The sequence below is a fragment of the Pseudophryne corroboree genome, chromosome 5, assembly GCF_028390025.1.
Source record: "Pseudophryne corroboree isolate aPseCor3 chromosome 5, aPseCor3.hap2, whole genome shotgun sequence".
Taxonomy (NCBI): domain Eukaryota; kingdom Metazoa; phylum Chordata; class Amphibia; order Anura; family Myobatrachidae; genus Pseudophryne; species Pseudophryne corroboree.
Window position 1 is genome coordinate 627,143,081 of NC_086448.1, and position 13,510 is coordinate 627,156,590.

The window sequence follows — 13,510 nt, forward strand, 5'->3', positions numbered from 1 at the left end:
CAGGTCTCTGACCATGTTCTGGATGTGCTGGGCTTTCTCTATTGGGAGGAAGGCCTTCATTTGTTCTGTATCCAGTATCATACCTAGGAACGGTAGTCGAGTTGTCGGAATCAACTGTGACTTCGGTAGATTTAGAATTCAACCTTGTTGCTGGAGCACTCTCAGAGAGAGTGCCACACTGCTCAGCAATTTCTCCCTTGATCTCGCTTTTATCAGGAGATCGTCCAAGTATGGGATAATTGTGACTCCATGCTTGCGCAGGACCACCATCATTTCCGCCATTATCTTGGTGAAAATCCTCGGGGCCGTGGAAAGTCCAAACGGCAACGTCTGAAATTGGTAATGACAATCCTGTACAGCGAATCTCAGGTATTTCTGATGGGGGGCATATATGGGGACATGAATGTACGCATCCTTTATGTCCAGAGACACCATAAACTCCCCCTCCTCCATGTTGGCTATTATCGCTCTGAGTGATTCCATTTTGAATTTGAATCTTTTTATGTACAGGTTTAGGGATTTCAGATTCAAAATAGGTCTGACCGAACCGTCCGGTTTCGGGACCACAAATAGGGTTGAGTAGTAACCTCTTCCCTGCTGGTGCAGGGGAACCTTGATTATCACTTGCTGTATACACAGCGTTTGAATTGCAGCTAACACTACATCCCTTTCCGATGTGGAAGCCGCTGGGGCACCTCGTCGAATTCCAGTTTGTACCCATGGAAAACTATTTCCAACACCCAGGGATTCAGGTCTGATCTGACCCAGGCCTGACTGAAAAGTCGAAGACGTGCCCCCACCGGTGCGGACTCCCTCAGGGGAGCCCCAGCGTCATGCTGTGGGTTTTGGAGCAGCCGGGGAGGACTTTGGTTCCTGGGCACCTGCCGAAGCAGGTGCTCTTTTGCCTCTGCCCTTACCTCTGACGAGGAAAGAGGATCCCCGACCTCTTTTGGACTTGTGCGACCGAAAGGACTGCATCTGATAGGGTGTTACTTTCTTTTGCTGTTGGGGAATATATGGTAAAAAATTTGATTTACCTGCTGTAGCTGTGGAAACCAGGTCTGTCAGCCCATCCCCAAACAATACATCACCCTTATAGGGTAGTACTTCCATATGTTTTTTGGAATCCGCATCACCCGTCCATTGGCGAGTCCATAAGGATCTTCTCGCTGAGATAGACATGGCATTGGCCCTAGAAGCCAGCAATCCAATGTCCCTTTGAGCATCCCTCATAAATAAGACTGCGTCTTTTATATGGGCTAGAGTTGAGAATATAGTATCCTTATCCATATTATCAAATTGATCTGTCAGCTCATCTGTCCAAGCTGCAATTGCGCTACACACCCATGCCGACGCAATTGTCGGTCTTAGCACAGCCCCCGTATGAGAATAAATACACTTTAAGGTAGTTTCTTGCCTGCGATCTGCAGGGTCCTTAAGGGCCGCTGTGTCAGGAGACGGTAGCGCCACTTTCTTGGACAAGCGCGTCAGGGCCTTGTCCACAGTGGGGGATGATTCCCAAATCTCCCTGTCCTGCTTAGGGAAGGGGTATGCCATATAAATTCTTTTGGGGATCTGCAGTCTCTTTTCCGGAGTCTCCCAAGCTTTTCCAAATAAATCATTTAATTCATGAGATGTGGGAAAATTAATAATCTGTTTCTTTTCCTTAAACATGTGTACCCTTGTGTCAGGGACCGAGGGTTCATCCTCAATATGCAACACATCACTTATTGCCACAATCATACACTGAATGGTTTTAGTCACCCTAGGGTGCAATTTTACTTTGTCATAGTCGACACTGCAATCAGAATCCGTGTCGGTAGTAGTGTCTTGTGTTAAGGGATGCTTTTGAGACCCCGACGGGCCCTGTGAGTCGGTCCAATCCGAGGATTGACCCCCTGATGTCCCCCCTAATTCAGCCTTATCAAGCCTTTTATGTTAAGATGCCACACTTGCATTCAACATATGCCACATGTCCATCCAATCTGGAGTCGGCACAACCGACGGGGACACACCACTCATTTGCTCCACCGCCTCCTTGGAGAAGCCTTCCGCCTCAGACATGTCGACACACACGTACCGACACCCCACACACACACAGGGATTAACCTATAAGGGGACAAAACCCCAACCAGGCCCTTAGGAGAGACAGAGAGAGAGTATGCCAGCACACACCAGCGCTTAAAAACACTGGAATATATATACCAGATAGAGCTTTTTATATATATAGCCTTAATTCCCACTCACTGTGTTCCAAAGTGCCCCCCTCCTCTTTTTTTCCAGCTTGCGAAGGTTCAGCAGGGGAGAGATCAGGGAGCCAGCTTTTCCTCATGCAGTTTCTGTGGAGAAAATGGCGCTGGTTAGTGCTGAGGATCAAGCCCGCCCACCCGATGGCGGGCTTCGGTCCCAGTAAACTTATACAAAAAATGGCGGGGGATTTGTGGATTTACTGTGCCACAGCCTAATCCTGCTTATATTGCCACAAAAGGAGGAATATTGCTGCCCAGAGCGCCCCCCCCCCCCCCTGTGCCCTGCACCCTTCAGTGCCTGCTTGTGTGTGAGTACTGGGAGCAATGGCGCGCAGCTTACCGCTGCGCTATTACCTCTGATGTCTTCTGCCGCCTGATGTCTTCTTGCCTTCTCATACTCACCTGGCTTCTATCTTCGGCATCTGTGAGGAGGACGGCGGCGCGGCTCCGGGACGAACCCCAGGTGAGACCTGTGTTCCGACTCCCTCTGAAGCTAATGGTGTCCAGTAGCCTTAACAACTTGACAAGCCAGCTCTGTTTCTCTCTCCTCAGTCCCACGATGCAGGGAGCCTGTTGCCAACAGGACTCCCTGAAAATAAAAAACCTAACAAAATTCTTTAAAACCGAAAACTCTGGAGAGCTCTCTGCATTGTACCCTTTCTCCTCTGGGCACAAGATCTAACTGAGGTCTGGAGGAGGGGCATAGAGGGAGGAGCCAGTGCACACCCATAGTCAAAGTTCTTTTTAGGTGCCCTATCTCCTGCGGAGCCCGTCTATACCCCATGGTCCTTACGGAGTCCCCAGCATCCTCTAGGACGTAAGAGAAAATACATTTTTCAGTTCAGTGTATAATCTGACTAGAAATCTGGATCCTTCAAGCAGATATCTCCATTCTACATGGGCACATTTCATATCCAAAAGTTTTTCTTTATCACCAATACTATAGATTTCTTTTGGCAGATAATAGTACTTACAATTATGGAGGAAGCGTCAACTTCAAAGTAGAATTGTGATGTATCAGGCTGAGATAGAGAAAGCCAGTTTTAAAGTATGGCAAGCTTCAAAAGCCCCTGCTGATGAGTCTTTGGTGTTAGCATACTTCTGAATGAGGGCAGTAATAGGCATCGCCAAGATATAATGGGGGTCATTCCGAGTTGTTCGCTAGCTGTTTTCGGTCGCAGTGCAGCATTCAGGCAAAAAAGCGGCACTTCTGCGCATGCGGCGCAATGCGCACGCGCGACGTTCTTTCACAACGGCCGATGCTGTTTCACACAAGGTCTAGCGAAGCATTTCAGTCGCACTGCTGGCCGCAGAGTGATTGACAGGAAGAGGGCGTTTCTGGGTGTCAACTGACCATTTTCAGGGAGTGTTCGAAAAAACGCAGGCGTGCCAGGAAAAATGTAGGCGTGGCTGGGCGAACGCAGGGCGTGTTCGTGATGTCAAAACAGGAACTAAATAGTCTGAAGTGATCGCAAGCGCTGAATAGGTCTGGAGCTGCTCTGAAAGTGCACATTTATTTTTTTTAGCCGCTCTGCGATCCTTTCGTTCGCACTTCTGCTAAACTAAAATACATTCCCAGAGGGCGGCGGCATAGCGTTTGTACGACTGCTACAAACTGCTAGCGAGCGGACAACTCGGAATGATCACCAATATGTTCAGATGAATTGCTGGGAACAGTACAGCTAAGAAGGAGCTTGGCAACCTTATGAATGGAGGGTTGTGGCCAATTGAGGGTAGTCTGATCGTTGTCTCAGTCCATTTAGAGTCCAGAACCATAGAGAAAGCCTCCTAGGAAGGAAGTTATCCTATTCAGATATAGACTTTTCCAGTTTTCCAAAGCTTATTCTTTTGAGGACGAGAAAGGACTTCTGCAACATGGGCATAGTGCGAAGAATAAATTAGGATTTCATAATCTGTATAATATCTATATAATGTTCTGCATAATATCTCTGGACTTAAATAGTAACACAGCAAATTATAGCTACTCTATTGTGGCATACAAATGCAAACAAATTTTAGTGGTTAATGATCCTGTAATCTAATGAAATGTTGGCTACTTTGATGGAGTTGTAATAAATCAGGAGGCCTGAAGAGGGAGACAAATGCTGGAAATTTTTGTCATGCTGTTTAATTTTACTTTTTAACAAGACATCCTGCTTTTGTGCAGTATACATTTTAGGATTATTTATCAGTATGTATATAAATACATCTACATGTATACAAGATAGCCAAGAGGTAGTTTAAGAATAGTATCTTTTATTTGTATTTCTGTATTGACATTGTCCAAAACATAATTTAAAAAATGGGCACACATAGCCACCAATGCTTCCTCGTGTCATTGGTGCCACCAATTTTTATGGACTGTTCTACAAATCCCTCAGGTGAAGACAGAGGTTCAAGAAGGAAAGTTTAACAGTATACTGTAACCATGCTCTTGCTGAATATTATGATCAAAACCATCAGGTTAGTTTTGGCCTTGTCTGACAGCAGTAATACAGAACTGAGTGGTAAATTAGGGTGTGCCAAGTGGAACTCCAGAGGTTTCAATGCACGTATGGGCATGCCGTAGCTGATAGGGTGCCAAACACCAGCCCGCTGTGTGTGTAAGACTGTGAAACCATGCAGCCTAAGCATAACAGCAATGGCCGCCCCCGCCTAATTTTATTATTTTCATTGGTTATAAGCCCTCATTTCATGATAGCCAATTTAACAGAATAATAAGAAAAAGCCACTATGATTTTTTTTAAATTATGTATTATTAACGGGTGTGGTATGGAAGGTAGATAGTAACTAGGTCGACAGTGTCTAGGGCGACCACTATTGGTCGACAGTAACTAGGTCGACATGGTCTATGTCGACAGGTCAAAAGGTCGACATGAGTTTTTAATTTTTTTTGGGGTGTCGTTTTCTTTGTAGAGTGACCGGGAACCCCAATTAGTGCACGGCGTCCCCTCGTATGGCTCGCTTCGCTCGCCATGCTCCGGGCAAGGTGCCTCGCTCCGCTACCACTTCGCTCTGCACAGATTACCGCTCCAATCGTAGTCCACGTGGATTGTTAAGTATGAAAAGGTTAAAAAAAATTATGAAAAACTCATGTCGATCTTTTGACCTGTCGACCTAGCTACTGTCAACCAATAGTGGTCGGCCTAGATGATGTTGACCTAGAGACCGGATCCCATTAGTTACTAAGTAGGACGGTTCCGGTATGAATGGTCGACCATGTTATGGTCGACAGTCATTAGGTCGACCACTATTGGTCGACATGGTCAAATGGTTGACACATGAAAATAGTCGACATGAAAGTTTGTTTGTTTTTGTGTCGTTTTCTGCGTAAAGTGACGGGGAACCCCAATTAGTGCACCGCGTCCCCTCGCATGGCTCGCCATGCTTCGGGCAAGGTGCCTCGCTGCGCTCGGCACAGGTTACCATTCCCAATCGTAGTCTATGTGGATTGTAAAGTATGGAGACGTTACCCAAAAGAAAAAAAATGTGAAAAACTCATGTCAACCTTTTCATGTGTCGACCATGTGTCCACGTCGACCAATAGTGGTCGACCTAATGACTGTCGACCATAACATTGTCGACCATCTGAACGGATACCAAGTAGGACAGCTTACAGAGGCATTATGTGCATGTCTTACCCCATTTACACTCCATTCAGTATGGGATATGATACAGTACAGTAGACATATTTTGCAGTTAGTGGTACACTTCAGGATGGCAGTGCCAAAACAAGCATCCAAGTGCTGCCCCTCAACAAGTGCCACCACCTAACAAGTGCTGCCAAAAGGTACGTGCCTCACATGCCTAATGGGAAGTTCACCACTGTCAGTAACCCTATCTAGAGATAAAGGGACAGCAGTGGAAGGAGAAGGGGGAGGCAGGAGTTATCTGGCAACAGAAAAAGTATGAGGGGCACAGAAGAAATTTGGAGATGGGGCCTGATGGTAGAATATGGTTTTGGTATAGACATAATAAGAGGGTAAAGCGAGACTGACACAAAGTAGGAAAAAGAAAGGGCAGATAGGTTGATTCAGACAGGTAAAAGGGCAGAGAGGCTGGCACAGACAGAGTTGGCACAGACTGGGAAAGGGCAGAATGGCTGGTGCAGGTAAGCAAAAGGGTAGAATGTCTAACACAGACAGAGAGGCTTTACAAGCAGATAGCCTGGTACTGACAAGGGCAGGACAGAATGTATAATAGAGAGGCTGAATGATAATGAGTTGAGACATTGAAAAGGAAGAGAGGCTGGTACATATTGGGGATGGGCAGAAGGCTGGTGTAGAATGGGGATGGGCATGGATGCTGGTACAAACCAGATCAGCACTGAATGGCAGCACATAAACACTTGGGCCCGAGGGTGCATGGAGGCAGAGGGACCTTCCGGTGCCTCTGAGAGCAGCAGCAGCAGAGGGAAGTTTTTTCTTCCCTGTAGCCACACACGCTGTCTATCTGACTAGATGCATCCTGTGCGAGCAGATCAGATAAAACACTTGCTGGTGCACATGCGACCATGCCAGACAAGTGATTAAGAATGAGTGCAGAAATTAAAGCCTCAGTAGAAGGAAGGCAATGATGGCCACAAATGGCCTACTTTGTGACTTGAACCCTTCAGCATCAATGCTCTAATGAAATCTACAAGTGAGGTGTATTCCTTGATGAACCTACAATAATAGTTTACCACCCCAAAAAGCATTGTGTAATCTTAATACCACCAGGCTATGGCCAGTTCATAATGGCTTCAACATGTTTATTCTCTGGATACTGAACCCTAGCACTATACTGTATGTTCAATGAAGTGCAGCTGAAGCTTCTTGAAGGCACTATCTCTGACAAGAAAAGAGGAGGTTTGCATGTCCAGTACTTCTGCAGTACCACCAAGCAGAGGCGTATCTACCTATTGGCCAGGATGGCACTCGCCAGGGGCGCCAGCTGAGGAGGGGCAACACCCAATGGTGCCACCTGCAGTTAGGAGGTAAATACACTTTGTACACTTTGCACCTTTGTTCCCCCTTCCCCTGGCAGTTCCTCACCCGCCCTGGCATCAAACACGGCAGGCAGCAGCTGGAGCCACTCTAAGGCGCTGGGATCCGACACCGCATCGCATTACAATATCTTGTGAATATCCTATATTATATTATAATAAACCTGACGCACCTAGCCCCCACAGGTTATAGAATATAGGGATAGCAAGCTGAGTGAGAGACACGAAATGGAAGTCACCCAGAAGGCCAATGCACACACATATAGTCACAGTTTGTACAATGCAGACGTTATTACAAACAATAATACTGCACTGGACTAGCTTATATATAGCTATGTAATCAATAGATATACACTGCACAGTAAAGACTGGATGTATATCACAGGGTACTTGTACCAAATAACCCTGACCAAATGCACTTTTTCTTAACTATCACTGTCTAAACGACATGTAGAATACTTAAGTGTCTTGTAAAGGCACAGCGCTGACTGTCAGGCGGCTTTACAAAGGAGGATTTGCCCAAGCAGTCTCAGGAACAGTGTAGCTGAGAGAAATTGGGCCCAAACACTGTCTGGGAGTGAGGGAGATAGAGATATGCAGCTCCAGGGCGGGAACATTTACTGTAAATATCACCCTGGGGGTGGAGCTACAGGTCTAAGCCCTATCCCCCTGCTGGACATAACCACCGGTACTATGGGCTTAATATAAAATGGTTTATGAGAGAAACCGACCTGTGCCCGTGCCTTGGTGGCCTAGTGGGGTCGCCTGTACTGCCACAGTGTCAACGCCAGCGCGCGCGGCCCGTCTCCCACCGGCCGCGCCGAATTGCGATAAAGAGCGGGTCCCGCGAATGGGACCCACTTACCACCTTCCGAAGCACGGCCACGCGATCCTGGAGAGCCCCAGCCGTGTGTGTCTAATGTGAAGAAAACCGGAGCCTCCTGCTGTAGGTACCCGGCAACCAGGACACGGGATTGTACAGCGCCGCTGGGGAGTGATGGAGCTGCAGCAGGGAATGTCTCCTGACATCTAAACTCTGTGCAGCCCTTGTAGTCTTCACTTTTCTTCACAAAAAACGAGTTTTATGGTAAGAACTTACCTTTGTTAAAACTCTTTCTGCGAGGTACACTGGGCTCCACAAGGATAGACATAGGGGTGTAGAGTAGGATCTTGATCCAAAGCACCAACAGGCTCAAAAGCTTTGACCTTCTTCCCAAGATGCATAGCGCCGCCTCCTATATCACCCCGTCTCCGTGCACAGGAGCTCAGTTTTGTTAACCAGCCCAATGCAGTAGCAAGTAAAAGAGACTACAACTGCCAGTTGCCACAAACACCACACTCTCCCGACAGGAGAAGTGTCAGCGGCTAATGCCATACCAACCCAAAGAACCTAGTGGGTCAGGGTGGGCGCCTTGTGGAGCCCAGTGTACCTCGCAGAGAGTTTTAACAAAGGTAAGTTCTTACCATAAAACTCATTTTCTGCTGCGGGGTACACTGGGCTCCACAAGGATAGACATAGGGGATGTCCTAAAGCAGTTCATTATGGGAGGGGACGCACTGTAGCGGGCACAGGAACCCTGCGTCCAAAGGAAGCATCCTGGGAAGTGGCAGTATCGAAGGCATAGAACCTTATGAACGTGTTCACAGAGGACCACATAGCCGCCTTGCACAATTGTCCAAGGGTCGCACCACGTTGGGCCGCCCAAGAAGGTGCAACAGACCGAGTAGAATGGGCCTTAATGTGATCAGGAGCAGAGAGACCAGCCTTCACATAAGCATGTGCAATCACCATTCTAATCCATTTGGCCAGAGTTTGCTTGTGAGCAGGCCAGCACCGTTTGAGAAACCCAAACACAACAAAAAGAATCAGATTTCCTAATAGGAGCAGTTCTCTTCACATAGATACAGAGAGCCCGTACCACATCCAAAGACCGCTCTTTGGGAGACAGATCAGGAGAAACAAGTGCCGGAACTACAATCTCCTGATTAAGGTGGAACGAAGAAAACACCTTAGGTAGATAGCTGGGCCGAGTCCTAAGAACCGCCCGGTCACGGTGAAATATCAGATATGGGGAACTACAGGACAAGGCACCCAAATCCGACACTCTTCTAGCTGAAGCAATAGCCAGCAGAAACACCACATTAAGGGAAAGCCAGTTAAGGTCAGCTGAACCAAGAGGTTCAAACGGAGACTCTTGTAACGCCCTCCAAACCCACCGACAAGTCCCGAGGACCCACAGGCGTCGTGTTGTGTATCCAACCTCCCTATGTCCCATAGGGAGGTTGGATATGCAACACGCCCTGAGTAAAGGTATGCACATCAGGTAAGGTCGCAAATTTTCTCTGAAACCACACCGACAAGGCAGATATTTGAACCTTGAGGGAGGCCAGACGCAGGCCTATGTCCAGGCCCTGCTGAAGAAAAGCCAACAACTTGGCAATACTAAACTTGGAAGCGTCATAATCGTTAGATGCGCACCAAACAAAGTAAGAATGCCAGACCCTATAGTAAATCCGAGCCGAAGCCGGTTTCCGGGCCCGCAACATAGTTTGAATGACCGCCTCAGAAAACCCTTTAGCCCTTAAGACGGAAGCTTCAAGTGCCACGCCGTCAAAGACAGCCGGGCTAGGTCCTGGTCGACACAGGGGCCCTGAATGAGGAGGTCTGGGCGTTGTGGAAGTAAAATTGGACGCTCTGACGATAGGCCTTGCAGGTCTGAGAACCAGTGCCGTCTTAGCCACGCTGGAGCTATGAGAAGCAGAATTCCTTTTTCTTGCTTGAACTTCCGAATTACCCTGGGCAAGAGTGACACCGGAGGGAACACGTACGGCAGCCGAAACCTCCACGGTACCGCCAGCGCATCCACGAAAGCTGCTTGAGGATCCCTTGTCCTTGCTCCGAAGACCGGAACCTTGTGATTGTGTCGAGACGCCATCAGATCTACGTCTGGAAGGCCCCACCTTTCCACTAGGAGTTGAAACACTTCTGGATGAAGGCCCCACTCGCCGGCATGCACGTCCTGACGACTGAGAAAGTCTGCTTCCCAATTCAGGACTCCCGGAATGAATATTGCCGATATGGCCGGTAGATGGCGTTCTGCCCACTGTAGAATCCGTGAGACTTCCTTCATTGCTAGGCGGCTTCGAGTGCCGCCTTGATGATTTATGTAAGCCACTGTGGTGGCGTTGTCCGACTGTACTTGAACAGGACAATTCTGAATTAAATGCTGGGCTAGGTTCAAGGCATTGAAGACCGTCCACAACTCCAGAATATTGATCGAGAGGAGGGACTCCTCCTTGGTCCACCAGCCCTGAAGGGAGTGTTGCTCCAGCACCGCGCCACAACCTCTTAGACTGGCATCTGTCGTCAACAGGACCCAGTCGGATATCCAGAACGGACGGCCCCTGCACAGTTGTTGGTCCCGGAGCCACCAGAGCAGCGACAGACGGACCTCCGAAGTCAATGAGATCATTTGAGACCTGATCCGGTGAGGCAGGCCGTCCCATTTGGCTAGAATCAGCCTCTGGAGAGGGCGAGAGTGAAATTGAGCGTACTCCACCATGTCGAATGCTGACACCATGAGGCCCAGCACCTGCATCGCTGAATGTATTGACACTTGCGGACGAGATAGGAAGCAACGAATCCTGTCCTGAAGTTTCAGGACTTTCTCCTGAGACAGGAACAACCGCTGGTTGTGAGTGTCCAATAGTGCTCCCAGATGCACCATGCTCTGAGCAGGGATCAGGGATGACTTCTTCCAGTTGATGAGCCACCCGTGGGCTTGCAGAAACCGGACCGTCACATCTAGATGACGCAGGAGAAGTTCTGGGGAATTTGCCAGGATTAACAAGTCGTCCAAATACGGCAGTATCCTGACCCCTTGACGGTGGAGTACCACCGTCATCACCGCCATGACTTTTGTAAAGACTCGCGGAGCCATTGTTAAACCAAAAGGTAACGCCCGAAACTGGTAATGGCAGTTGCCAATCGCAAATCTCAGGTATTGCTGATGAGACACTGCTATAGGAATATGCAGGTAAGCATCCTGTATATCCAGGGAGACCATGAAGTCCCCTGGTTCCAAGGCCAGAACTATAGAGCGAAGGGTTTCCATACGGAACTTGGAAACCTTCACAAACCTTTTCAATGCCTTGAGGTTGAGAATGGGCCGGGAGGACCCATTCGGTTTCGAGACTAGAAACAGCGGAGAATAGTATCCCCGGCCCCTCTGCGCAAGAGGCACCTGTACTACGACTCCTGTATCCAGGAGGGTCTGTACCACCGAATGTAGAGTGTTTGCCTTTGTCTTGTCCAACGGGACATCTGTCTGGCAAAATCGATGAGGGGGTTGGTTTTTGAAGGCTATGGCGTAACCTCGAGTGACGACTTCCCGTACCCAGGCATCTGAAGTGGTCTTCAACCATTCCTGGGTATACCCTAGAAGCCGGCCCCCCACCCTGGGATCCCCCAGAGGGAGGCCCGCCCCGTCATGCGGCAGGCTTATCTGTCTTGGAAGCTGGCTGACGTGCCGCCCAGGCTCTTTTGGGCTTAGGCTCACCAGGTTTGGAAGTGCGGGCCTGCTTGTTGTACGTCTGACCTTTTGCTTTACCTGAAGGAGGAAAGGGGCGAAAGGAAGTACCTTTAGCCTTCGACACAGAAGGAGCAGTACTTGGCAGACAGGCAGTTTTGGCAGTAGCCAAGTCAGCCACAATCTTATTTAAATCCTCCCCAAACAGAATATCTCCCTTAAAAGGGAGTACCTCCAGGGTTTTTCTAGAGTCCAGATCCACAGACCAGGATCTCAGCCACAATATCCGGCGAGCCAGGACTGACGTAGTAGAGGCCTTGGCTGCCAGGATACCGTCATCAGAAGCCGCCTCTTTAATACAACGCGAAGCTGTGACAATATAAGACAAGCATTGTCTAGCATGGTCAGAGGAGATTTCAGCATCTAACTCCAAGGCCCATGATTCAATGGCCTCTGCAGCCCAAGTAGCTGCAATAGTGGGCCTTTGTGCAGCACCCGTGAGGGTGTAAATCGCTTTCAGACAACCCTCCACACGTTTATCCATAGGTTCTTTTAGAGACGTGACGGTGGTGACCGGTAGAGCTGAGGAGACCACCATCCTAGCCACATCTGAGTCCACTGGAGGAGGCGTTTCCCAATTCTTAGACAGCTCCGGCGCGAGGGGATAGCGAGCCAGCATCTTCTTTTGAGGCACAAACTTCGTACCCGGGTTTTCCCAGGGTTCCTGACGTATATCAATTAGGTGGTCAGAGTGAGGTAAAACTTGTTTAATCACCTTCTGATGCTTGAACCTATCTGGTTTCTTAGGAGGAACGGATGGCTCGGGATCATCCGTAAAATATAAAATCAACTTAATAGCCTCCAAAATATCAGGAACATCCACATGTGAACCACCCTCCCCATCAGCCGTATCTGAGTCAGAACCTGTGAGGTCAGTGTAAGTGCCGTCTTCATCCAACGAGGTGTCAGTGACAGCAGTGGATTGTGAGGAGACAAGCGCTCGCTTAGAGGACCACTTGGACGTAGGCGAGCGCCGGTCAGACTTTTTAATAGTCAGGGACTGGTTCAACTTCTTTATTTGAGCAGATAAATCGTCCGCCCACAGCGGGTTAGCTGCAGGGACCACAAACGGTTGCACCGGCATTGGGGATCCCATAGGGGGTGTTAGTTTATGAACTAGCGTATGCAGAAACGTGGAAAAAGTGGCCCACGGTGGGTCATTATCTGCCCCCGTTGCCACCGTCCCACTGGGGGGCAAGGAGCCCCCAGAACCAGAGCCCAAAGCTGCTGTATTCTCCTCATAGGTATCTGCGGCTTCAGCAACACCGGCAGTGTGTTCAGCCCCAGAACCGTTACCCTCAGAAGCAGACATGATATAACTTGCAGTATCAGGTAACACAGTACAATTTGTCAGCAGCACAATACTTCTAGCCCAAACCCCTGCGCAGTGTAGTCAGCACCAGCAGAGATAAAGGAGAGATATGGTGACTAAATCACAGAGAAAAATACGTAATACAGTATATCTTTGTGAAAATCCTATATTAGATAAAACCTGACGCACCAAGCCCCCTCAGGTTATAGAATATAGGGATAGCAGGTTGAGTGAAAGACACGAAATGGACACCACTCAGCTATCAAATGCACACACAAATAGTCACAGTCTGTACAATGCAGAGGTTATTACTAACAATAATACTGCACTGGACTAGCTTACACAGCTATATAACAATAGATATAACAGTACACAG